Genomic DNA, 21589 nt, shown 5'->3' with positions numbered 1-21589 from the left:
GGATGCGACGGCGCTGGACGGCAGTCCCACTTTCCCCTCAGACGTCTGCCGCGGAAAGCACCAGGAAGCTGTGAACTAGCTGAGCATCGGTGGTTCAGTGGTAGAATGCTCGCCTGCCACGCGGGCGGCCCGGGTTCGATTCCCGGCCGATGCATCATTTTGTTTTTTCTCCGATAGTGGTGCTGCGTGTCTTTCGCACTCGAACTGCGTGAGCCATGAGAATGAACCGCGGGATATCCGTGTGGGAATAACCGAACATGCAGCGCGCACGACTGCTCGTTTGGACTGTTGTGCGCTATTGTACATACTGGCGTCGGCCTAGCATCGCAAGTTGCCTGTCGCGCCGGGAATGCACGTGTAGCAACAGAAAAAAAATGAGCCACGAAGTGCAGACTCTCTACCACCGGTATTTGGTACTTACCGAGATTCCAGAAGGCGTGGCGATCGCCTGCCTCGGTAGCGCAGTAGGCAGCGCGTAAGTCTCATAATCTTAAGGTCGTGAGTTCGATCCTCACCCGGGGCATTTAATTTACTTTCGTCCACAGCTAAATCGACGGCTCTGGGGTTTGCGAAGGAGCGGAACACTTTGTACTTTGTTATCCTCAAGGCTTCAACGACTCAGCGTGATAATGTTTACTTCCCGTTATTACTACTTGCAGTTCTTATGTAAAATTTTCAAGGAAAAAAGTACTAGTAATAAAACTGAATTTCGTACGATATAACGTGTAAAGTCCCACAATGTATGACCTGCTGTATGATGACAGGCAGCAGGTATTTACTTGCGAAATAAGTAAATAAATATTACTACTTACAGCTTTGCTTTTCCTCCTACCCCTGTAACAACGAGGCATAAAGCAATGGATTGTGACTTTTGCCATGCGCGCCTCGCCATGGGCGCGCGAAAAGATGCTCGCAAACAGGGAACGTGCGACACGGAAAGCGAGTGGACCGGGTGTAAACCCCGAAGAAAATGTGCGCGTCCGGTGTGGTCTAGTGGCTAGGATACCTGGCTTTCACCCAGGAGGCCCGGGTTCGATTCCCGGTACCGGAACGGAATTTTTCGGCAAAAGTCACGACAAGTTTTGACCCTGCGAAAGGCTGTTTCACGTCCTCCTCGCATTATAGCTACTGGTTCATAAACGTCAGCTGAAAACAGTCGAGAGAAACGGGCACGCAATGAAATTACTACGAGCAGCGGAATAAAGGGAGAAGAGACGCTGGTCCACTGTTGGACTGCTACCATAGAAATGTTACATGGCAATACGCAGAGCAATTACCGCGAAGCGATGAAAGACTGTCTGCACCGAGGCCCGTTAGCTCAGTCGGTTAGAGCGTCGTGCTAACAACGGGAAGGTCGTGGGTTCGATCCCCCACGGGCCACTACGATTTCACTCTTTCAAAAAGGCAACGCCGATTTCGGCGGGGAAGTATGGTAACAAAGAAATCGTCACATTGTGTGGGAGCTGATAGGGGACCAGAACGCGGCTTGTCGGGACGCGCTAAAACACTTCACTGGTCACAGCACGGTGAACACACAGTTTCTCGTCCGATCACCGCTACTGCGCGAAGCTGGGCGTTGTCAGTGCTTGGGCGGGTGACCGCCTGCGAACACTGGGCACTGCCGACAGTTTCAGTTCGTATTTCTCTTTCCTCTTCGGTTTCGGAGCTGCAGCGCTATTCGGTCAAGGGCACTGGCGCCACGTTATGCCTTTCGGTATGCCAAGTCGCGCCGTGCGGCCACAGTGAAATGAAGGAGCGTGTTGTAAAATTTTCAACAAAGAAAAAAAAAAAAAAAAAAAAAGGAATGTACCAGTAATAAAACTGAATTTGTCTGACAGAACATGTGACATCAGACAATACATGATAACAGGCAGCAGGTATTTACTTGAGGCATAAGTAATGTGGTGGCCGCCTCGCCATACCTCTCTCAGTCGTTTCGCGTGCTTGTCCTCTTGATATAGGCCGATTGGAGAGCGTCAGCTCTCGCGTCAGCTGAGCAAAGTCGAGACAAGTCGAGACTCAAGGGGAATCGACGCACACACTATAGGGTGGCCTGCAGCGAGTAAGAGGGCGAAAGAAAGATTAATTTAAAGACGCGTGGCAAAAGTACTCATACGCAAAAGTAAAAGCCGGCTGCGGTGGCCGGGAATCGAACCCGGATCAACTGCTTGGAAGGCAACTATGCTGACCATTACACCACCACCGCACGGTTTCCGTCCGCGCACGCCGCGCTGTGTCTGCTTCCCGCCTGTCGGCGGCGGCTCAAGGTGGTCGTAGCTGTAGGCGCATTACGGGGTAGGCGAGCGCATCCAGACAGCGTCTCTACGCACATTTCGCGTCCTTTGGCAAGAGTCGTCGCGCACGTGCGCCGCAAGAGTACTTAGGCGATCGCGTTCGGGCGTCATTTTTAAGCAGTGCAGTGCAGTTCAGGATTCAGCGTGTGTAGCATTCTCTCGAGAGGATGCGACGGCGCTGGACGGCAGTCCCACTTTCCCCTCAGACGTCTGCCGCGGAAAGCACCAGGAAGCTGTGAACTAGCTGAGCATCGGTGGTTCAGTGGTAGAATGCTCGCCTGCCACGCGGGCGGCCCGGGTTCGATTCCCGGCCGATGCATCATTTTGTTTTTTCTCCGATAGTGGTGCTGCGTGTCTTTCGCACTCGAACTGCGTGAGCCATGAGAATGAACCGCGGGATATCCGTGTGGGAATAACCGAACATGCAGCGCGCACGACTGCTCGTTTGGACTGTTGTGCGCTATTGTACATACTGGCGTCGGCCTAGCATCGCAAGTTGCCTGTCGCGCCGGGAATGCACGTGTAGCAACAGAAAAAAAATGAGCCACGAAGTGCAGACTCTCTACCACCGGTATTTGGTACTTACCGAGATTCCAGAAGGCGTGGCGATCGCCTGCCTCGGTAGCGCAGTAGGCAGCGCGTAAGTCTCATAATCTTAAGGTCGTGAGTTCGATCCTCACCCGGGGCATTTAATTTACTTTCGTCCACAGCTAAATCGACGGCTCTGGGGTTTGCGAAGGAGCGGAACACTTTGTACTTTGTTATCCTCAAGGCTTCAACGACTCAGCGTGATAATGTTTACTTCCCGTTATTACTACTTGCAGTTCTTATGTAAAATTTTCAAGGAAAAAAGTACTAGTAATAAAACTGAATTTCGTACGATATAACGTGTAAAGTCCCACAATGTATGACCTGCTGTATGATGACAGGCAGCAGGTATTTACTTGCGAAATAAGTAAATAAATATTACTACTTACAGCTTTGCTTTTCCTCCTACCCCTGTAACAACGAGGCATAAAGCAATGGATTGTGACTTTTGCCATGCGCGCCTCGCCATGGGCGCGCGAAAAGATGCTCGCAAACAGGGAACGTGCGACACGGAAAGCGAGTGGACCGGGTGTAAACCCCGAAGAAAATGTGCGCGTCCGGTGTGGTCTAGTGGCTAGGATACCTGGCTTTCACCCAGGAGGCCCGGGTTCGATTCCCGATACCGGAACGGAATTTTTCGGCAAAAGTCACGACAAGTTTTGACCCTGCGAAAGGCTGTTTCACGTCCTCCTCGCATTATAGCTACTGGTTCATAAACGTCAGCTGAAAACAGTCGAGAGAAACGGGCACGCAATGAAATTACTACGAGCAGCGGAATAAAGGGAGAAGAGACGCTGGTCCACTGTTGGACTGCTACCATAGAAATGTTACATGGCAATACGCAGAGCAATTACCGCGAAGCGATGAAAGACTGTCTGCACCGAGGCCCGTTAGCTCAGTCGGTTAGAGCGTCGTGCTAACAACGGGAAGGTCGTGGGTTCGATCCCCCACGGGCCACTACGATTTCACTCTTTCAAAAAGGCAACGCCGATTTCGGCGGGGAAGTATGGTAACAAAGAAATCGTCACATTGTGTGGGAGCTGATAGGGGACCAGAACGCGGCTTGTCGGGACGCGCTAAAACACTTCACTGGTCACAGCACGGTGAACACACAGTTTCTCGTCCGATCACCGCTACTGCGCGAAGCTGGGCGTTGTCAGTGCTTGGGCGGGTGACCGCCTGCGAACACTGGGCACTGCCGACAGTTTCAGTTCGTATTTCTCTTTCCTCTTCGGTTTCGGAGCTGCAGCGCTATTCGGTCAAGGGCACTGGCGCCACGTTATGCCTTTCGGTATGCCAAGTCGCGCCGTGCGGCCACAGTGAAATGAAGGAGCGTGTTGTAAAATTTTCAACAAAGAAAAAAAAAAAAAAAAAAAAAGGAATGTACCAGTAATAAAACTGAATTTGTCTGACAGAACATGTGACATCAGACAATACATGATAACAGGCAGCAGGTATTTACTTGAGGCATAAGTAATGTGGTGGCCGCCTCGCCATACCTCTCTCAGTCGTTTCGCGTGCTTGTCCTCTTGATATAGGCCGATTGGAGAGCGTCAGCTCTCGCGTCAGCTGAGCAAAGTCGAGACAAGTCGAGACTCAAGGGGAATCGACGCACACACTATAGGGTGGCCTGCAGCGAGTAAGAGGGCGAAAGAAAGATTAATTTAAAGACGCGTGGCAAAAGTACTCATACGCAAAAGTAAAAGCCGGCTGCGGTGGCCGGGAATCGAACCCGGATCAACTGCTTGGAAGGCAACTATGCTGACCATTACACCACCACCGCACGGTTTCCGTCCGCGCACGCCGCGCTGTGTCTGCTTCCCGCCTGTCGGCGGCGGCTCAAGGTGGTCGTAGCTGTAGGCGCATTACGGGGTAGGCGAGCGCATCCAGACAGCGTCTCTACGCACATTTCGCGTCCTTTGGCAAGAGTCGTCGCGCACGTGCGCCGCAAGAGTACTTAGGCGATCGCGTTCGGGCGTCATTTTTAAGCAGTGCAGTGCAGTTCAGGATTCAGCGTGTGTAGCATTCTCTCGAGAGGATGCGACGGCGCTGGACGGCAGTCCCACTTTCCCCTCAGACGTCTGCCGCGGAAAGCACCAGGAAGCTGTGAACTAGCTGAGCATCGGTGGTTCAGTGGTAGAATGCTCGCCTGCCACGCGGGCGGCCCGGGTTCGATTCCCGGCCGATGCATCATTTTGTTTTTTCTCCGATAGTGGTGCTGCGTGTCTTTCGCACTCGAACTGCGTGAGCCATGAGAATGAACCGCGGGATATCCGTGTGGGAATAACCGAACATGCAGCGCGCACGACTGCTCGTTTGGACTGTTGTGCGCTATTGTACATACTGGCGTCGGCCTAGCATCGCAAGTTGCCTGTCGCGCCGGGAATGCACGTGTAGCAACAGAAAAAAAATGAGCCACGAAGTGCAGACTCTCTACCACCGGTATTTGGTACTTACCGAGATTCCAGAAGGCGTGGCGATCGCCTGCCTCGGTAGCGCAGTAGGCAGCGCGTAAGTCTCATAATCTTAAGGTCGTGAGTTCGATCCTCACCCGGGGCATTTAATTTACTTTCGTCCACAGCTAAATCGACGGCTCTGGGGTTTGCGAAGGAGCGGAACACTTTGTACTTTGTTATCCTCAAGGCTTCAACGACTCAGCGTGATAATGTTTACTTCCCGTTATTACTACTTGCAGTTCTTATGTAAAATTTTCAAGGAAAAAAGTACTAGTAATAAAACTGAATTTCGTACGATATAACGTGTAAAGTCCCACAATGTATGACCTGCTGTATGATGACAGGCAGCAGGTATTTACTTGCGAAATAAGTAAATAAATATTACTACTTACAGCTTTGCTTTTCCTCCTACCCCTGTAACAACGAGGCATAAAGCAATGGATTGTGACTTTTGCCATGCGCGCCTCGCCATGGGCGCGCGAAAAGATGCTCGCAAACAGGGAACGTGCGACACGGAAAGCGAGTGGACCGGGTGTAAACCCCGAAGAAAATGTGCGCGTCCGGTGTGGTCTAGTGGCTAGGATACCTGGCTTTCACCCAGGAGGCCCGGGTTCGATTCCCGGTACCGGAACGGAATTTTTCGGCAAAAGTCACGACAAGTTTTGACCCTGCGAAAGGCTGTTTCACGTCCTCCTCGCATTATAGCTACTGGTTCATAAACGTCAGCTGAAAACAGTCGAGAGAAACGGGCACGCAATGAAATTACTACGAGCAGCGGAATAAAGGGAGAAGAGACGCTGGTCCACTGTTGGACTGCTACCATAGAAATGTTACATGGCAATACGCAGAGCAATTACCGCGAAGCGATGAAAGACTGTCTGCACCGAGGCCCGTTAGCTCAGTCGGTTAGAGCGTCGTGCTAACAACGGGAAGGTCGTGGGTTCGATCCCCCACGGGCCACTACGATTTCACTCTTTCAAAAAGGCAACGCCGATTTCGGCGGGGAAGTATGGTAACAAAGAAATCGTCACATTGTGTGGGAGCTGATAGGGGACCAGAACGCGGCTTGTCGGGACGCGCTAAAACACTTCACTGGTCACAGCACGGTGAACACACAGTTTCTCGTCCGATCACCGCTACTGCGCGAAGCTGGGCGTTGTCAGTGCTTGGGCGGGTGACCGCCTGCGAACACTGGGCACTGCCGACAGTTTCAGTTCGTATTTCTCTTTCCTCTTCGGTTTCGGAGCTGCAGCGCTATTCGGTCAAGGGCACTGGCGCCACGTTATGCCTTTCGGTATGCCAAGTCGCGCCGTGCGGCCACAGTGAAATGAAGGAGCGTGTTGTAAAATTTTCAACAAAGAAAAAAAAAAAAAAAAAAAAAGGAATGTACCAGTAATAAAACTGAATTTGTCTGACAGAACATGTGACATCAGACAATACATGATAACAGGCAGCAGGTATTTACTTGAGGCATAAGTAATGTGGTGGCCGCCTCGCCATACCTCTCTCAGTCGTTTCGCGTGCTTGTCCTCTTGATATAGGCCGATTGGAGAGCGTCAGCTCTCGCGTCAGCTGAGCAAAGTCGAGACAAGTCGAGACTCAAGGGGAATCGACGCACACACTATAGGGTGGCCTGCAGCGAGTAAGAGGGCGAAAGAAAGATTAATTTAAAGACGCGTGGCAAAAGTACTCATACGCAAAAGTAAAAGCCGGCTGCGGTGGCCGGGAATCGAACCCGGATCAACTGCTTGGAAGGCAACTATGCTGACCATTACACCACCACCGCACGGTTTCCGTCCGCGCACGCCGCGCTGTGTCTGCTTCCCGCCTGTCGGCGGCGGCTCAAGGTGGTCGTAGCTGTAGGCGCATTACGGGGTAGGCGAGCGCATCCAGACAGCGTCTCTACGCACATTTCGCGTCCTTTGGCAAGAGTCGTCGCGCACGTGCGCCGCAAGAGTACTTAGGCGATCGCGTTCGGGCGTCATTTTTAAGCAGTGCAGTGCAGTTCAGGATTCAGCGTGTGTAGCATTCTCTCGAGAGGATGCGACGGCGCTGGACGGCAGTCCCACTTTCCCCTCAGACGTCTGCCGCGGAAAGCACCAGGAAGCTGTGAACTAGCTGAGCATCGGTGGTTCAGTGGTAGAATGCTCGCCTGCCACGCGGGCGGCCCGGGTTCGATTCCCGGCCGATGCATCATTTTGTTTTTTCTCCGATAGTGGTGCTGCGTGTCTTTCGCACTCGAACTGCGTGAGCCATGAGAATGAACCGCGGGATATCCGTGTGGGAATAACCGAACATGCAGCGCGCACGACTGCTCGTTTGGACTGTTGTGCGCTATTGTACATACTGGCGTCGGCCTAGCATCGCAAGTTGCCTGTCGCGCCGGGAATGCACGTGTAGCAACAGAAAAAAAATGAGCCACGAAGTGCAGACTCTCTACCACCGGTATTTGGTACTTACCGAGATTCCAGAAGGCGTGGCGATCGCCTGCCTCGGTAGCGCAGTAGGCAGCGCGTAAGTCTCATAATCTTAAGGTCGTGAGTTCGATCCTCACCCGGGGCATTTAATTTACTTTCGTCCACAGCTAAATCGACGGCTCTGGGGTTTGCGAAGGAGCGGAACACTTTGTACTTTGTTATCCTCAAGGCTTCAACGACTCAGCGTGATAATGTTTACTTCCCGTTATTACTACTTGCAGTTCTTATGTAAAATTTTCAAGGAAAAAAGTACTAGTAATAAAACTGAATTTCGTACGATATAACGTGTAAAGTCCCACAATGTATGACCTGCTGTATGATGACAGGCAGCAGGTATTTACTTGCGAAATAAGTAAATAAATATTACTACTTACAGCTTTGCTTTTCCTCCTACCCCTGTAACAACGAGGCATAAAGCAATGGATTGTGACTTTTGCCATGCGCGCCTCGCCATGGGCGCGCGAAAAGATGCTCGCAAACAGGGAACGTGCGACACGGAAAGCGAGTGGACCGGGTGTAAACCCCGAAGAAAATGTGCGCGTCCGGTGTGGTCTAGTGGCTAGGATACCTGGCTTTCACCCAGGAGGCCCGGGTTCGATTCCCGGTACCGGAACGGAATTTTTCGGCAAAAGTCACGACAAGTTTTGACCCTGCGAAAGGCTGTTTCACGTCCTCCTCGCATTATAGCTACTGGTTCATAAACGTCAGCTGAAAACAGTCGAGAGAAACGGGCACGCAATGAAATTACTACGAGCAGCGGAATAAAGGGAGAAGAGACGCTGGTCCACTGTTGGACTGCTACCATAGAAATGTTACATGGCAATACGCAGAGCAATTACCGCGAAGCGATGAAAGACTGTCTGCACCGAGGCCCGTTAGCTCAGTCGGTTAGAGCGTCGTGCTAACAACGGGAAGGTCGTGGGTTCGATCCCCCACGGGCCACTACGATTTCACTCTTTCAAAAAGGCAACGCCGATTTCGGCGGGGAAGTATGGTAACAAAGAAATCGTCACATTGTGTGGGAGCTGATAGGGGACCAGAACGCGGCTTGTCGGGACGCGCTAAAACACTTCACTGGTCACAGCACGGTGAACACACAGTTTCTCGTCCGATCACCGCTACTGCGCGAAGCTGGGCGTTGTCAGTGCTTGGGCGGGTGACCGCCTGCGAACACTGGGCACTGCCGACAGTTTCAGTTCGTATTTCTCTTTCCTCTTCGGTTTCGGAGCTGCAGCGCTATTCGGTCAAGGGCACTGGCGCCACGTTATGCCTTTCGGTATGCCAAGTCGCGCCGTGCGGCCACAGTGAAATGAAGGAGCGTGTTGTAAAATTTTCAACAAAGAAAAAAAAAAAAAAAAAAAAAAGGAATGTACCAGTAATAAAACTGAATTTGTCTGACAGAACATGTGACATCAGACAATACATGATAACAGGCAGCAGGTATTTACTTGAGGCATAAGTAATGTGGTGGCCGCCTCGCCATACCTCTCTCAGTCGTTTCGCGTGCTTGTCCTCTTGATATAGGCCGATTGGAGAGCGTCAGCTCTCGCGTCAGCTGAGCAAAGTCGAGACAAGTCGAGACTCAAGGGGAATCGACGCACACACTATAGGGTGGCCTGCAGCGAGTAAGAGGGCGAAAGAAAGATTAATTTAAAGACGCGTGGCAAAAGTACTCATACGCAAAAGTAAAAGCCGGCTGCGGTGGCCGGGAATCGAACCCGGATCAACTGCTTGGAAGGCAACTATGCTGACCATTACACCACCACCGCACGGTTTCCGTCCGCGCACGCCGCGCTGTGTCTGCTTCCCGCCTGTCGGCGGCGGCTCAAGGTGGTCGTAGCTGTAGGCGCATTACGGGGTAGGCGAGCGCATCCAGACAGCGTCTCTACGCACATTTCGCGTCCTTTGGCAAGAGTCGTCGCGCACGTGCGCCGCAAGAGTACTTAGGCGATCGCGTTCGGGCGTCATTTTTAAGCAGTGCAGTGCAGTTCAGGATTCAGCGTGTGTAGCATTCTCTCGAGAGGATGCGACGGCGCTGGACGGCAGTCCCACTTTCCCCTCAGACGTCTGCCGCGGAAAGCACCAGGAAGCTGTGAACTAGCTGAGCATCGGTGGTTCAGTGGTAGAATGCTCGCCTGCCACGCGGGCGGCCCGGGTTCGATTCCCGGCCGATGCATCATTTTGTTTTTTCTCCGATAGTGGTGCTGCGTGTCTTTCGCACTCGAACTGCGTGAGCCATGAGAATGAACCGCGGGATATCCGTGTGGGAATAACCGAACATGCAGCGCGCACGACTGCTCGTTTGGACTGTTGTGCGCTATTGTACATACTGGCGTCGGCCTAGCATCGCAAGTTGCCTGTCGCGCCGGGAATGCACGTGTAGCAACAGAAAAAAAATGAGCCACGAAGTGCAGACTCTCTACCACCGGTATTTGGTACTTACCGAGATTCCAGAAGGCGTGGCGATCGCCTGCCTCGGTAGCGCAGTAGGCAGCGCGTAAGTCTCATAATCTTAAGGTCGTGAGTTCGATCCTCACCCGGGGCATTTAATTTACTTTCGTCCACAGCTAAATCGACGGCTCTGGGGTTTGCGAAGGAGCGGAACACTTTGTACTTTGTTATCCTCAAGGCTTCAACGACTCAGCGTGATAATGTTTACTTCCCGTTATTACTACTTGCAGTTCTTATGTAAAATTTTCAAGGAAAAAAGTACTAGTAATAAAACTGAATTTCGTACGATATAACGTGTAAAGTCCCACAATGTATGACCTGCTGTATGATGACAGGCAGCAGGTATTTACTTGCGAAATAAGTAAATAAATATTACTACTTACAGCTTTGCTTTTCCTCCTACCCCTGTAACAACGAGGCATAAAGCAATGGATTGTGACTTTTGCCATGCGCGCCTCGCCATGGGCGCGCGAAAAGATGCTCGCAAACAGGGAACGTGCGACACGGAAAGCGAGTGGACCGGGTGTAAACCCCGAAGAAAATGTGCGCGTCCGGTGTGGTCTAGTGGCTAGGATACCTGGCTTTCACCCAGGAGGCCCGGGTTCGATTCCCGGTACCGGAACGGAATTTTTCGGCAAAAGTCACGACAAGTTTTGACCCTGCGAAAGGCTGTTTCACGTCCTCCTCGCATTATAGCTACTGGTTCATAAACGTCAGCTGAAAACAGTCGAGAGAAACGGGCACGCAATGAAATTACTACGAGCAGCGGAATAAAGGGAGAAGAGACGCTGGTCCACTGTTGGACTGCTACCATAGAAATGTTACATGGCAATACGCAGAGCAATTACCGCGAAGCGATGAAAGACTGTCTGCACCGAGGCCCGTTAGCTCAGTCGGTTAGAGCGTCGTGCTAACAACGGGAAGGTCGTGGGTTCGATCCCCCACGGGCCACTACGATTTCACTCTTTCAAAAAGGCAACGCCGATTTCGGCGGGGAAGTATGGTAACAAAGAAATCGTCACATTGTGTGGGAGCTGATAGGGGACCAGAACGCGGCTTGTCGGGACGCGCTAAAACACTTCACTGGTCACAGCACGGTGAACACACAGTTTCTCGTCCGATCACCGCTACTGCGCGAAGCTGGGCGTTGTCAGTGCTTGGGCGGGTGACCGCCTGCGAACACTGGGCACTGCCGACAGTTTCAGTTCGTATTTCTCTTTCCTCTTCGGTTTCGGAGCTGCAGCGCTATTCGGTCAAGGGCACTGGCGCCACGTTATGCCTTTCGGTATGCCAAGTCGCGCCGTGCGGCCACAGTGAAATGAAGGAGCGTGTTGTAAAATTTTCAACAAAGAAAAAAAAAAAAAAAAAAAAAGGAATGTACCAGTAATAAAACTGAATTTGTCTGACAGAACATGTGACATCAGACAATACATGATAACAGGCAGCAGGTATTTACTTGAGGCATAAGTAATGTGGTGGCCGCCTCGCCATACCTCTCTCAGTCGTTTCGCGTGCTTGTCCTCTTGATATAGGCCGATTGGAGAGCGTCAGCTCTCGCGTCAGCTGAGCAAAGTCGAGACAAGTCGAGACTCAAGGGGAATCGACGCACACACTATAGGGTGGCCTGCAGCGAGTAAGAGGGCGAAAGAAAGATTAATTTAAAGACGCGTGGCAAAAGTACTCATACGCAAAAGTAAAAGCCGGCTGCGGTGGCCGGGAATCGAACCCGGATCAACTGCTTGGAAGGCAACTATGCTGACCATTACACCACCACCGCACGGTTTCCGTCCGCGCACGCCGCGCTGTGTCTGCTTCCCGCCTGTCGGCGGCGGCTCAAGGTGGTCGTAGCTGTAGGCGCATTACGGGGTAGGCGAGCGCATCCAGACAGCGTCTCTACGCACATTTCGCGTCCTTTGGCAAGAGTCGTCGCGCACGTGCGCCGCAAGAGTACTTAGGCGATCGCGTTCGGGCGTCATTTTTAAGCAGTGCAGTGCAGTTCAGGATTCAGCGTGTGTAGCATTCTCTCGAGAGGATGCGACGGCGCTGGACGGCAGTCCCACTTTCCCCTCAGACGTCTGCCGCGGAAAGCACCAGGAAGCTGTGAACTAGCTGAGCATCGGTGGTTCAGTGGTAGAATGCTCGCCTGCCACGCGGGCGGCCCGGGTTCGATTCCCGGCCGATGCATCATTTTGTTTTTTCTCCGATAGTGGTGCTGCGTGTCTTTCGCACTCGAACTGCGTGAGCCATGAGAATGAACCGCGGGATATCCGTGTGGGAATAACCGAACATGCAGCGCGCACGACTGCTCGTTTGGACTGTTGTGCGCTATTGTACATACTGGCGTCGGCCTAGCATCGCAAGTTGCCTGTCGCGCCGGGAATGCACGTGTAGCAACAGAAAAAAAATGAGCCACGAAGTGCAGACTCTCTACCACCGGTATTTGGTACTTACCGAGATTCCAGAAGGCGTGGCGATCGCCTGCCTCGGTAGCGCAGTAGGCAGCGCGTAAGTCTCATAATCTTAAGGTCGTGAGTTCGATCCTCACCCGGGGCATTTAATTTACTTTCGTCCACAGCTAAATCGACGGCTCTGGGGTTTGCGAAGGAGCGGAACACTTTGTACTTTGTTATCCTCAAGGCTTCAACGACTCAGCGTGATAATGTTTACTTCCCGTTATTACTACTTGCAGTTCTTATGTAAAATTTTCAAGGAAAAAAGTACTAGTAATAAAACTGAATTTCGTACGATATAACGTGTAAAGTCCCACAATGTATGACCTGCTGTATGATGACAGGCAGCAGGTATTTACTTGCGAAATAAGTAAATAAATATTACTACTTACAGCTTTGCTTTTCCTCCTACCCCTGTAACAACGAGGCATAAAGCAATGGATTGTGACTTTTGCCATGCGCGCCTCGCCATGGGCGCGCGAAAAGATGCTCGCAAACAGGGAACGTGCGACACGGAAAGCGAGTGGACCGGGTGTAAACCCCGAAGAAAATGTGCGCGTCCGGTGTGGTCTAGTGGCTAGGATACCTGGCTTTCACCCAGGAGGCCCGGGTTCGATTCCCGATACCGGAACGGAATTTTTCGGCAAAAGTCACGACAAGTTTTGACCCTGCGAAAGGCTGTTTCACGTCCTCCTCGCATTATAGCTACTGGTTCATAAACGTCAGCTGAAAACAGTCGAGAGAAACGGGCACGCAATGAAATTACTACGAGCAGCGGAATAAAGGGAGAAGAGACGCTGGTCCACTGTTGGACTGCTACCATAGAAATGTTACATGGCAATACGCAGAGCAATTACCGCGAAGCGATGAAAGACTGTCTGCACCGAGGCCCGTTAGCTCAGTCGGTTAGAGCGTCGTGCTAACAACGGGAAGGTCGTGGGTTCGATCCCCCACGGGCCACTACGATTTCACTCTTTCAAAAAGGCAACGCCGATTTCGGCGGGGAAGTATGGTAACAAAGAAATCGTCACATTGTGTGGGAGCTGATAGGGGACCAGAACGCGGCTTGTCGGGACGCGCTAAAACACTTCACTGGTCACAGCACGGTGAACACACAGTTTCTCGTCCGATCACCGCTACTGCGCGAAGCTGGGCGTTGTCAGTGCTTGGGCGGGTGACCGCCTGCGAACACTGGGCACTGCCGACAGTTTCAGTTCGTATTTCTCTTTCCTCTTCGGTTTCGGAGCTGCAGCGCTATTCGGTCAAGGGCACTGGCGCCACGTTATGCCTTTCGGTATGCCAAGTCGCGCCGTGCGGCCACAGTGAAATGAAGGAGCGTGTTGTAAAATTTTCAACAAAGAAAAAAAAAAAAAAAAAAAAAGGAATGTACCAGTAATAAAACTGAATTTGTCTGACAGAACATGTGACATCAGACAATACATGATAACAGGCAGCAGGTATTTACTTGAGGCATAAGTAATGTGGTGGCCGCCTCGCCATACCTCTCTCAGTCGTTTCGCGTGCTTGTCCTCTTGATATAGGCCGATTGGAGAGCGTCAGCTCTCGCGTCAGCTGAGCAAAGTCGAGACAAGTCGAGACTCAAGGGGAATCGACGCACACACTATAGGGTGGCCTGCAGCGAGTAAGAGGGCGAAAGAAAGATTAATTTAAAGACGCGTGGCAAAAGTACTCATACGCAAAAGTAAAAGCCGGCTGCGGTGGCCGGGAATCGAACCCGGATCAACTGCTTGGAAGGCAACTATGCTGACCATTACACCACCACCGCACGGTTTCCGTCCGCGCACGCCGCGCTGTGTCTGCTTCCCGCCTGTCGGCGGCGGCTCAAGGTGGTCGTAGCTGTAGGCGCATTACGGGGTAGGCGAGCGCATCCAGACAGCGTCTCTACGCACATTTCGCGTCCTTTGGCAAGAGTCGTCGCGCACGTGCGCCGCAAGAGTACTTAGGCGATCGCGTTCGGGCGTCATTTTTAAGCAGTGCAGTGCAGTTCAGGATTCAGCGTGTGTAGCATTCTCTCGAGAGGATGCGACGGCGCTGGACGGCAGTCCCACTTTCCCCTCAGACGTCTGCCGCGGAAAGCACCAGGAAGCTGTGAACTAGCTGAGCATCGGTGGTTCAGTGGTAGAATGCTCGCCTGCCACGCGGGCGGCCCGGGTTCGATTCCCGGCCGATGCATCATTTTGTTTTTTCTCCGATAGTGGTGCTGCGTGTCTTTCGCACTCGAACTGCGTGAGCCATGAGAATGAACCGCGGGATATCCGTGTGGGAATAACCGAACATGCAGCGCGCACGACTGCTCGTTTGGACTGTTGTGCGCTATTGTACATACTGGCGTCGGCCTAGCATCGCAAGTTGCCTGTCGCGCCGGGAATGCACGTGTAGCAACAGAAAAAAAATGAGCCACGAAGTGCAGACTCTCTACCACCGGTATTTGGTACTTACCGAGATTCCAGAAGGCGTGGCGATCGCCTGCCTCGGTAGCGCAGTAGGCAGCGCGTAAGTCTCATAATCTTAAGGTCGTGAGTTCGATCCTCACCCGGGGCATTTAATTTACTTTCGTCCACAGCTAAATCGACGGCTCTGGGGTTTGCGAAGGAGCGGAACACTTTGTACTTTGTTATCCTCAAGGCTTCAACGACTCAGCGTGATAATGTTTACTTCCCGTTATTACTACTTGCAGTTCTTATGTAAAATTTTCAAGGAAAAAAGTACTAGTAATAAAACTGAATTTCGTACGATATAACGTGTAAAGTCCCACAATGTATGACCTGCTGTATGATGACAGGCAGCAGGTATTTACTTGCGAAATAAGTAAATAAATATTACTACTTACAGCTTTGCTTTTCCTCCTACCCCTGTAACAACGAGGCATAAAGCAATGGATTGTGACTTTTGCCATGCGCGCCTCGCCATGGGCGCGCGAAAAGATGCTCGCAAACAGGGAACGTGCGACACGGAAAGCGAGTGGACCGGGTGTAAACCCCGAAGAAAATGTGCGCGTCCGGTGTGGTCTAGTGGCTAGGATACCTGGCTTTCACCCAGGAGGCCCGGGTTCGATTCCCGGTACCGGAACGGAATTTTTCGGCAAAAGTCACGACAAGTTTTGACCCTGCGAAAGGCTGTTTCACGTCCTCCTCGCATTATAGCTACTGGTTCATAAACGTCAGCTGAAAACAGTCGAGAGAAACGGGCACGCAATGAAATTACTACGAGCAGCGGAATAAAGGGAGAAGAGACGCTGGTCCACTGTTGGACTGCTACCATAGAAATGTTACATGGCAATACGCAGAGCAATTACCGCGAAGCGATGAAAGACTGTCTGCACCGAGGCCCGTTAGCTCAGTCGGTTAGAGCGTCGTGCTAACAACGGGAAGGTCGTGGGTTCGATCCCCCACGGGCCACTACGATTTCACTCTTTCAAAAAGGCAACGCCGATTTCGGCGGGGAAGTATGGTAACAAAGAAATCGTCACATTGTGTGGGAGCTGATAGGGGACCAGAACGCGGCTTGTCGGGACGCGCTAAAACACTTCACTGGTCACAGCACGGTGAACACACAGTTTCTCGTCCGATCACCGCTACTGCGCGAAGCTGGGCGTTGTCAGTGCTTGGGCGGGTGACCGCCTGCGAACACTGGGCACTGCCGACAGTTTCAGTTCGTATTTCTCTTTCCTCTTCGGTTTCGGAGCTGCAGCGCTATTCGGTCAAGGGCACTGGCGCCACGTTATGCCTTTCGGTATGCCAAGTCGCGCCGTGCGGCCACAGTGAAATGAAGGAGCGTGTTGTAAAATTTTCAACAAAGAAAAAAAAAAAAAAAAAAAAAAGGAATGTACCAGTAATAAAACTGAATTTGTCTGACAGAACATGTGACATCAGACAATACATGATAACAGGCAGCAGGTATTTACTTGAGGCATAAGTAATGTGGTGGCCGCCTCGCCATACCTCTCTCAGTCGTTTCGCGTGCTTGTCCTCTTGATATAGGCCGATTGGAGAGCGTCAGCTCTCGCGTCAGCTGAGCAAAGTCGAGACAAGTCGAGACTCAAGGGGAATCGACGCACACACTATAGGGTGGCCTGCAGCGAGTAAGAGGGCGAAAGAAAGATTAATTTAAAGACGCGTGGCAAAAGTACTCATACGCAAAAGTAAAAGCCGGCTGCGGTGGCCGGGAATCGAACCCGGATCAACTGCTTGGAAGGCAACTATGCTGACCATTACACCACCACCGCACGGTTTCCGTCCGCGCACGCCGCGCTGTGTCTGCTTCCCGCCTGTCGGCGGCGGCTCAAGGTGGTCGTAGCTGTAGGCGCATTACGGGGTAGGCGAGCGCATCCAGACAGCGTCTCTACGCACATTTCGCGTCCTTTGGCAAGAGTCGTCGCGCACGTGCGCCGCAAGAGTACTTAGGCGATCGCGTTCGGGCGTCATTTTTAAGCAGTGCAGTGCAGTTCAGGATTCAGCGTGTGTAGCATTCTCTCGAGAGGATGCGACGGCGCTGGACGGCAGTCCCACTTTCCCCTCAGACGTCTGCCGCGGAAAGCACCAGGAAGCTGTGAACTAGCTGAGCATCGGTGGTTCAGTGGTAGAATGCTCGCCTGCCACGCGGGCGGCCCGGGTTCGATTCCCGGCCGATGCATCATTTTGTTTTTTCTCCGATAGTGGTGCTGCGTGTCTTTCGCACTCGAACTGCGTGAGCCATGAGAATGAACCGCGGGATATCCGTGTGGGAATAACCGAACATGCAGCGCGCACGACTGCTCGTTTGGACTGTTGTGCGCTATTGTACATACTGGCGTCGGCCTAGCATCGCAAGTTGCCTGTCGCGCCGGGAATGCACGTGTAGCAACAGAAAAAAAATGAGCCACGAAGTGCAGACTCTCTACCACCGGTATTTGGTACTTACCGAGATTCCAGAAGGCGTGGCGATCGCCTGCCTCGGTAGCGCAGTAGGCAGCGCGTAAGTCTCATAATCTTAAGGTCGTGAGTTCGATCCTCACCCGGGGCATTTAATTTACTTTCGTCCACAGCTAAATCGACGGCTCTGGGGTTTGCGAAGGAGCGGAACACTTTGTACTTTGTTATCCTCAAGGCTTCAACGACTCAGCGTGATAATGTTTACTTCCCGTTATTACTACTTGCAGTTCTTATGTAAAATTTTCAAGGAAAAAAGTACTAGTAATAAAACTGAATTTCGTACGATATAACGTGTAAAGTCCCACAATGTATGACCTGCTGTATGATGACAGGCAGCAGGTATTTACTTGCGAAATAAGTAAATAAATATTACTACTTACAGCTTTGCTTTTCCTCCTACCCCTGTAACAACGAGGCATAAAGCAATGGATTGTGACTTTTGCCATGCGCGCCTCGCCATGGGCGCGCGAAAAGATGCTCGCAAACAGGGAACGTGCGACACGGAAAGCGAGTGGACCGGGTGTAAACCCCGAAGAAAATGTGCGCGTCCGGTGTGGTCTAGTGGCTAGGATACCTGGCTTTCACCCAGGAGGCCCGGGTTCGATTCCCGGTACCGGAACGGAATTTTTCGGCAAAAGTCACGACAAGTTTTGACCCTGCGAAAGGCTGTTTCACGTCCTCCTCGCATTATAGCTACTGGTTCATAAACGTCAGCTGAAAACAGTCGAGAGAAACGGGCACGCAATGAAATTACTACGAGCAGCGGAATAAAGGGAGAAGAGACGCTGGTCCACTGTTGGACTGCTACCATAGAAATGTTACATGGCAATACGCAGAGCAATTACCGCGAAGCGATGAAAGACTGTCTGCACCGAGGCCCGTTAGCTCAGTCGGTTAGAGCGTCGTGCTAACAACGGGAAGGTCGTGGGTTCGATCCCCCACGGGCCACTACGATTTCACTCTTTCAAAAAGGCAACGCCGATTTCGGCGGGGAAGTATGGTAACAAAGAAATCGTCACATTGTGTGGGAGCTGATAGGGGACCAGAACGCGGCTTGTCGGGACGCGCTAAAACACTTCACTGGTCACAGCACGGTGAACACACAGTTTCTCGTCCGATCACCGCTACTGCGCGAAGCTGGGCGTTGTCAGTGCTTGGGCGGGTGACCGCCTGCGAACACTGGGCACTGCCGACAGTTTCAGTTCGTATTTCTCTTTCCTCTTCGGTTTCGGAGCTGCAGCGCTATTCGGTCAAGGGCACTGGCGCCACGTTATGCCTTTCGGTATGCCAAGTCGCGCCGTGCGGCCACAGTGAAATGAAGGAGCGTGTTGTAAAATTTTCAACAAAGAAAAAAAAAAAAAAAAAAAAAGGAATGTACCAGTAATAAAACTGAATTTGTCTGACAGAACATGTGACATCAGACAATACATGATAACAGGCAGCAGGTATTTACTTGAGGCATAAGTAATGTGGTGGCCGCCTCGCCATACCTCTCTCAGTCGTTTCGCGTGCTTGTCCTCTTGATATAGGCCGATTGGAGAGCGTCAGCTCTCGCGTCAGCTGAGCAAAGTCGAGACAAGTCGAGACTCAAGGGGAATCGACGCACACACTATAGGGTGGCCTGCAGCGAGTAAGAGGGCGAAAGAAAGATTAATTTAAAGACGCGTGGCAAAAGTACTCATACGCAAAAGTAAAAGCCGGCTGCGGTGGCCGGGAATCGAACCCGGATCAACTGCTTGGAAGGCAACTATGCTGACCATTACACCACCACCGCACGGTTTCCGTCCGCGCACGCCGCGCTGTGTCTGCTTCCCGCCTGTCGGCGGCGGCTCAAGGTGGTCGTAGCTGTAGGCGCATTACGGGGTAGGCGAGCGCATCCAGACAGCGTCTCTACGCACATTTCGCGTCCTTTGGCAAGAGTCGTCGCGCACGTGCGCCGCAAGAGTACTTAGGCGATCGCGTTCGGGCGTCATTTTTAAGCAGTGCAGTGCAGTTCAGGATTCAGCGTGTGTAGCATTCTCTCGAGAGGATGCGACGGCGCTGGACGGCAGTCCCACTTTCCCCTCAGACGTCTGCCGCGGAAAGCACCAGGAAGCTGTGAACTAGCTGAGCATCGGTGGTTCAGTGGTAGAATGCTCGCCTGCCACGCGGGCGGCCCGGGTTCGATTCCCGGCCGATGCATCATTTTGTTTTTTCTCCGATAGTGGTGCTGCGTGTCTTTCGCACTCGAACTGCGTGAGCCATGAGAATGAACCGCGGGATATCCGTGTGGGAATAACCGAACATGCAGCGCGCACGACTGCTCGTTTGGACTGTTGTGCGCTATTGTACATACTGGCGTCGGCCTAGCATCGCAAGTTGCCTGTCGCGCCGGGAATGCACGTGTAGCAACAGAAAAAAAATGAGCCACGAAGTGCAGACTCTCTACCACCGGTATTTGGTACTTACCGAGATTCCAGAAGGCGTGGCGATCGCCTGCCTCGGTAGCGCAGTAGGCAGCGCGTAAGTCTCATAATCTTAAGGTCGTGAGTTCGATCCTCACCCGGGGCATTTAATTTACTTTCGTCCACAGCTAAATCGACGGCTCTGGGGTTTGCGAAGGAGCGGAACACTTTGTACTTTGTTATCCTCAAGGCTTCAACGACTCAGCGTGATAATGTTTACTTCCCGTTATTACTACTTGCAGTTCTTATGTAAAATTTTCAAGGAAAAAAGTACTAGTAATAAAACTGAATTTCGTACGATATAACGTGTAAAGTCCCACAATGTATGACCTGCTGTATGATGACAGGCAGCAGGTATTTACTTGCGAAATAAGTAAATAAATATTACTACTTACAGCTTTGCTTTTCCTCCTACCCCTGTAACAACGAGGCATAAAGCAATGGATTGTGACTTTTGCCATGCGCGCCTCGCCATGGGCGCGCGAAAAGATGCTCGCAAACAGGGAACGTGCGACACGGAAAGCGAGTGGACCGGGTGTAAACCCCGAAGAAAATGTGCGCGTCCGGTGTGGTCTAGTGGCTAGGATACCTGGCTTTCACCCAGGAGGCCCGGGTTCGATTCCCGGTACCGGAACGGAATTTTTCGGCAAAAGTCACGACAAGTTTTGACCCTGCGAAAGGCTGTTTCACGTCCTCCTCGCATTATAGCTACTGGTTCATAAACGTCAGCTGAAAACAGTCGAGAGAAACGGGCACGCAATGAAATTACTACGAGCAGCGGAATAAAGGGAGAAGAGACGCTGGTCCACTGTTGGACTGCTACCATAGAAATGTTACATGGCAATACGCAGAGCAATTACCGCGAAGCGATGAAAGACTGTCTGCACCGAGGCCCGTTAGCTCAGTCGGTTAGAGCGTCGTGCTAACAACGGGAAGGTCGTGGGTTCGATCCCCCACGGGCCACTACGATTTCACTCTTTCAAAAAGGCAACGCCGATTTCGGCGGGGAAGTATGGTAACAAAGAAATCGTCACATTGTGTGGGAGCTGATAGGGGACCAGAACGCGGCTTGTCGGGACGCGCTAAAACACTTCACTGGTCACAGCACGGTGAACACACAGTTTCTCGTCCGATCACCGCTACTGCGCGAAGCTGGGCGTTGTCAGTGCTTGGGCGGGTGACCGCCTGCGAACACTGGGCACTGCCGACAGTTTCAGTTCGTATTTCTCTTTCCTCTTCGGTTTCGGAGCTGCAGCGCTATTCGGTCAAGGGCACTGGCGCCACGTTATGCCTTTCGGTATGCCAAGTCGCGCCGTGCGGCCACAGTGAAATGAAGGAGCGTGTTGTAAAATTTTCAACAAAGAAAAAAAAAAAAAAAAAAAAAGGAATGTACCAGTAATAAAACTGAATTTGTCTGACAGAACATGTGACATCAGACAATACATGATAACAGGCAGCAGGTATTTACTTGAGGCATAAGTAATGTGGTGGCCGCCTC

The 21589-nt window shown here is 51.8% G+C and overlaps 44 non-coding genes across 44 annotated transcripts; 36 read left to right on the top strand and 8 right to left on the bottom strand.

Annotated features, from left to right (window-relative positions):
- The first annotated feature begins 83 nt into the window (after positions 1-83).
- On the top strand, positions 84-154 carry Trnag-gcc. The gene has a single exon. It is a non-coding gene; the product is annotated as a tRNA-Gly (tRNA).
- A 296-nt stretch (positions 155-450) lies between these two features.
- On the top strand, positions 451-523 carry Trnam-cau. The gene has a single exon. It is a non-coding gene; the product is annotated as a tRNA-Met (tRNA).
- A 456-nt stretch (positions 524-979) lies between these two features.
- Trnae-uuc lies at positions 980-1051 on the top strand. The gene has a single exon. It is a non-coding gene; the product is annotated as a tRNA-Glu (tRNA).
- Positions 1052-1307: 256 nt separating this feature from the next.
- Positions 1308-1380, top strand: Trnav-aac. The gene has a single exon. It is a non-coding gene; the product is annotated as a tRNA-Val (tRNA).
- Positions 1381-2134: 754 nt separating this feature from the next.
- On the bottom strand, positions 2135-2206 carry Trnag-ucc. Its single transcript has one exon. It is a non-coding gene; the product is annotated as a tRNA-Gly (tRNA).
- A 336-nt stretch (positions 2207-2542) lies between these two features.
- On the top strand, positions 2543-2613 carry Trnag-gcc. The gene has a single exon. It is a non-coding gene; the product is annotated as a tRNA-Gly (tRNA).
- A 296-nt stretch (positions 2614-2909) lies between these two features.
- Positions 2910-2982, top strand: Trnam-cau. Its single transcript has one exon. It is a non-coding gene; the product is annotated as a tRNA-Met (tRNA).
- Positions 2983-3438: 456 nt separating this feature from the next.
- Trnae-uuc lies at positions 3439-3510 on the top strand. Its single transcript has one exon. It is a non-coding gene; the product is annotated as a tRNA-Glu (tRNA).
- A 256-nt stretch (positions 3511-3766) lies between these two features.
- On the top strand, positions 3767-3839 carry Trnav-aac. Its single transcript has one exon. It is a non-coding gene; the product is annotated as a tRNA-Val (tRNA).
- A 754-nt stretch (positions 3840-4593) lies between these two features.
- On the bottom strand, positions 4594-4665 carry Trnag-ucc. Its single transcript has one exon. It is a non-coding gene; the product is annotated as a tRNA-Gly (tRNA).
- A 336-nt stretch (positions 4666-5001) lies between these two features.
- Positions 5002-5072, top strand: Trnag-gcc. The gene has a single exon. It is a non-coding gene; the product is annotated as a tRNA-Gly (tRNA).
- Positions 5073-5368: 296 nt separating this feature from the next.
- Trnam-cau lies at positions 5369-5441 on the top strand. The gene has a single exon. It is a non-coding gene; the product is annotated as a tRNA-Met (tRNA).
- Positions 5442-5897: 456 nt separating this feature from the next.
- Positions 5898-5969, top strand: Trnae-uuc. The gene has a single exon. It is a non-coding gene; the product is annotated as a tRNA-Glu (tRNA).
- Positions 5970-6225: 256 nt separating this feature from the next.
- Trnav-aac lies at positions 6226-6298 on the top strand. The gene has a single exon. It is a non-coding gene; the product is annotated as a tRNA-Val (tRNA).
- A 754-nt stretch (positions 6299-7052) lies between these two features.
- Trnag-ucc lies at positions 7053-7124 on the bottom strand. Its single transcript has one exon. It is a non-coding gene; the product is annotated as a tRNA-Gly (tRNA).
- Positions 7125-7460: 336 nt separating this feature from the next.
- Positions 7461-7531, top strand: Trnag-gcc. The gene has a single exon. It is a non-coding gene; the product is annotated as a tRNA-Gly (tRNA).
- A 296-nt stretch (positions 7532-7827) lies between these two features.
- Positions 7828-7900, top strand: Trnam-cau. The gene has a single exon. It is a non-coding gene; the product is annotated as a tRNA-Met (tRNA).
- Positions 7901-8356: 456 nt separating this feature from the next.
- Positions 8357-8428, top strand: Trnae-uuc. Its single transcript has one exon. It is a non-coding gene; the product is annotated as a tRNA-Glu (tRNA).
- A 256-nt stretch (positions 8429-8684) lies between these two features.
- Positions 8685-8757, top strand: Trnav-aac. Its single transcript has one exon. It is a non-coding gene; the product is annotated as a tRNA-Val (tRNA).
- A 755-nt stretch (positions 8758-9512) lies between these two features.
- Positions 9513-9584, bottom strand: Trnag-ucc. Its single transcript has one exon. It is a non-coding gene; the product is annotated as a tRNA-Gly (tRNA).
- A 336-nt stretch (positions 9585-9920) lies between these two features.
- On the top strand, positions 9921-9991 carry Trnag-gcc. The gene has a single exon. It is a non-coding gene; the product is annotated as a tRNA-Gly (tRNA).
- A 296-nt stretch (positions 9992-10287) lies between these two features.
- Positions 10288-10360, top strand: Trnam-cau. The gene has a single exon. It is a non-coding gene; the product is annotated as a tRNA-Met (tRNA).
- A 456-nt stretch (positions 10361-10816) lies between these two features.
- On the top strand, positions 10817-10888 carry Trnae-uuc. Its single transcript has one exon. It is a non-coding gene; the product is annotated as a tRNA-Glu (tRNA).
- Positions 10889-11144: 256 nt separating this feature from the next.
- Positions 11145-11217, top strand: Trnav-aac. Its single transcript has one exon. It is a non-coding gene; the product is annotated as a tRNA-Val (tRNA).
- Positions 11218-11971: 754 nt separating this feature from the next.
- Trnag-ucc lies at positions 11972-12043 on the bottom strand. Its single transcript has one exon. It is a non-coding gene; the product is annotated as a tRNA-Gly (tRNA).
- Positions 12044-12379: 336 nt separating this feature from the next.
- Trnag-gcc lies at positions 12380-12450 on the top strand. The gene has a single exon. It is a non-coding gene; the product is annotated as a tRNA-Gly (tRNA).
- A 296-nt stretch (positions 12451-12746) lies between these two features.
- Positions 12747-12819, top strand: Trnam-cau. Its single transcript has one exon. It is a non-coding gene; the product is annotated as a tRNA-Met (tRNA).
- Positions 12820-13275: 456 nt separating this feature from the next.
- Trnae-uuc lies at positions 13276-13347 on the top strand. Its single transcript has one exon. It is a non-coding gene; the product is annotated as a tRNA-Glu (tRNA).
- Positions 13348-13603: 256 nt separating this feature from the next.
- Positions 13604-13676, top strand: Trnav-aac. The gene has a single exon. It is a non-coding gene; the product is annotated as a tRNA-Val (tRNA).
- A 754-nt stretch (positions 13677-14430) lies between these two features.
- Trnag-ucc lies at positions 14431-14502 on the bottom strand. The gene has a single exon. It is a non-coding gene; the product is annotated as a tRNA-Gly (tRNA).
- Positions 14503-14838: 336 nt separating this feature from the next.
- On the top strand, positions 14839-14909 carry Trnag-gcc. Its single transcript has one exon. It is a non-coding gene; the product is annotated as a tRNA-Gly (tRNA).
- A 296-nt stretch (positions 14910-15205) lies between these two features.
- Trnam-cau lies at positions 15206-15278 on the top strand. The gene has a single exon. It is a non-coding gene; the product is annotated as a tRNA-Met (tRNA).
- Positions 15279-15734: 456 nt separating this feature from the next.
- Positions 15735-15806, top strand: Trnae-uuc. Its single transcript has one exon. It is a non-coding gene; the product is annotated as a tRNA-Glu (tRNA).
- A 256-nt stretch (positions 15807-16062) lies between these two features.
- Trnav-aac lies at positions 16063-16135 on the top strand. The gene has a single exon. It is a non-coding gene; the product is annotated as a tRNA-Val (tRNA).
- Positions 16136-16890: 755 nt separating this feature from the next.
- Trnag-ucc lies at positions 16891-16962 on the bottom strand. The gene has a single exon. It is a non-coding gene; the product is annotated as a tRNA-Gly (tRNA).
- Positions 16963-17298: 336 nt separating this feature from the next.
- On the top strand, positions 17299-17369 carry Trnag-gcc. Its single transcript has one exon. It is a non-coding gene; the product is annotated as a tRNA-Gly (tRNA).
- A 296-nt stretch (positions 17370-17665) lies between these two features.
- Positions 17666-17738, top strand: Trnam-cau. The gene has a single exon. It is a non-coding gene; the product is annotated as a tRNA-Met (tRNA).
- Positions 17739-18194: 456 nt separating this feature from the next.
- Trnae-uuc lies at positions 18195-18266 on the top strand. Its single transcript has one exon. It is a non-coding gene; the product is annotated as a tRNA-Glu (tRNA).
- Positions 18267-18522: 256 nt separating this feature from the next.
- Trnav-aac lies at positions 18523-18595 on the top strand. The gene has a single exon. It is a non-coding gene; the product is annotated as a tRNA-Val (tRNA).
- A 754-nt stretch (positions 18596-19349) lies between these two features.
- On the bottom strand, positions 19350-19421 carry Trnag-ucc. Its single transcript has one exon. It is a non-coding gene; the product is annotated as a tRNA-Gly (tRNA).
- A 336-nt stretch (positions 19422-19757) lies between these two features.
- Trnag-gcc lies at positions 19758-19828 on the top strand. The gene has a single exon. It is a non-coding gene; the product is annotated as a tRNA-Gly (tRNA).
- Positions 19829-20124: 296 nt separating this feature from the next.
- On the top strand, positions 20125-20197 carry Trnam-cau. Its single transcript has one exon. It is a non-coding gene; the product is annotated as a tRNA-Met (tRNA).
- A 456-nt stretch (positions 20198-20653) lies between these two features.
- Positions 20654-20725, top strand: Trnae-uuc. The gene has a single exon. It is a non-coding gene; the product is annotated as a tRNA-Glu (tRNA).
- Positions 20726-20981: 256 nt separating this feature from the next.
- On the top strand, positions 20982-21054 carry Trnav-aac. The gene has a single exon. It is a non-coding gene; the product is annotated as a tRNA-Val (tRNA).
- Positions 21055-21589: the final 535 nt, after the last annotated feature.

Source organism: Schistocerca piceifrons, chromosome 2 (assembly GCF_021461385.2).
Source record: "Schistocerca piceifrons isolate TAMUIC-IGC-003096 chromosome 2, iqSchPice1.1, whole genome shotgun sequence".
NCBI lineage: Eukaryota > Metazoa > Arthropoda > Insecta > Orthoptera > Acrididae > Schistocerca > Schistocerca piceifrons.
This window is presented reverse-complemented; position numbering and strand designations above follow the sequence as displayed.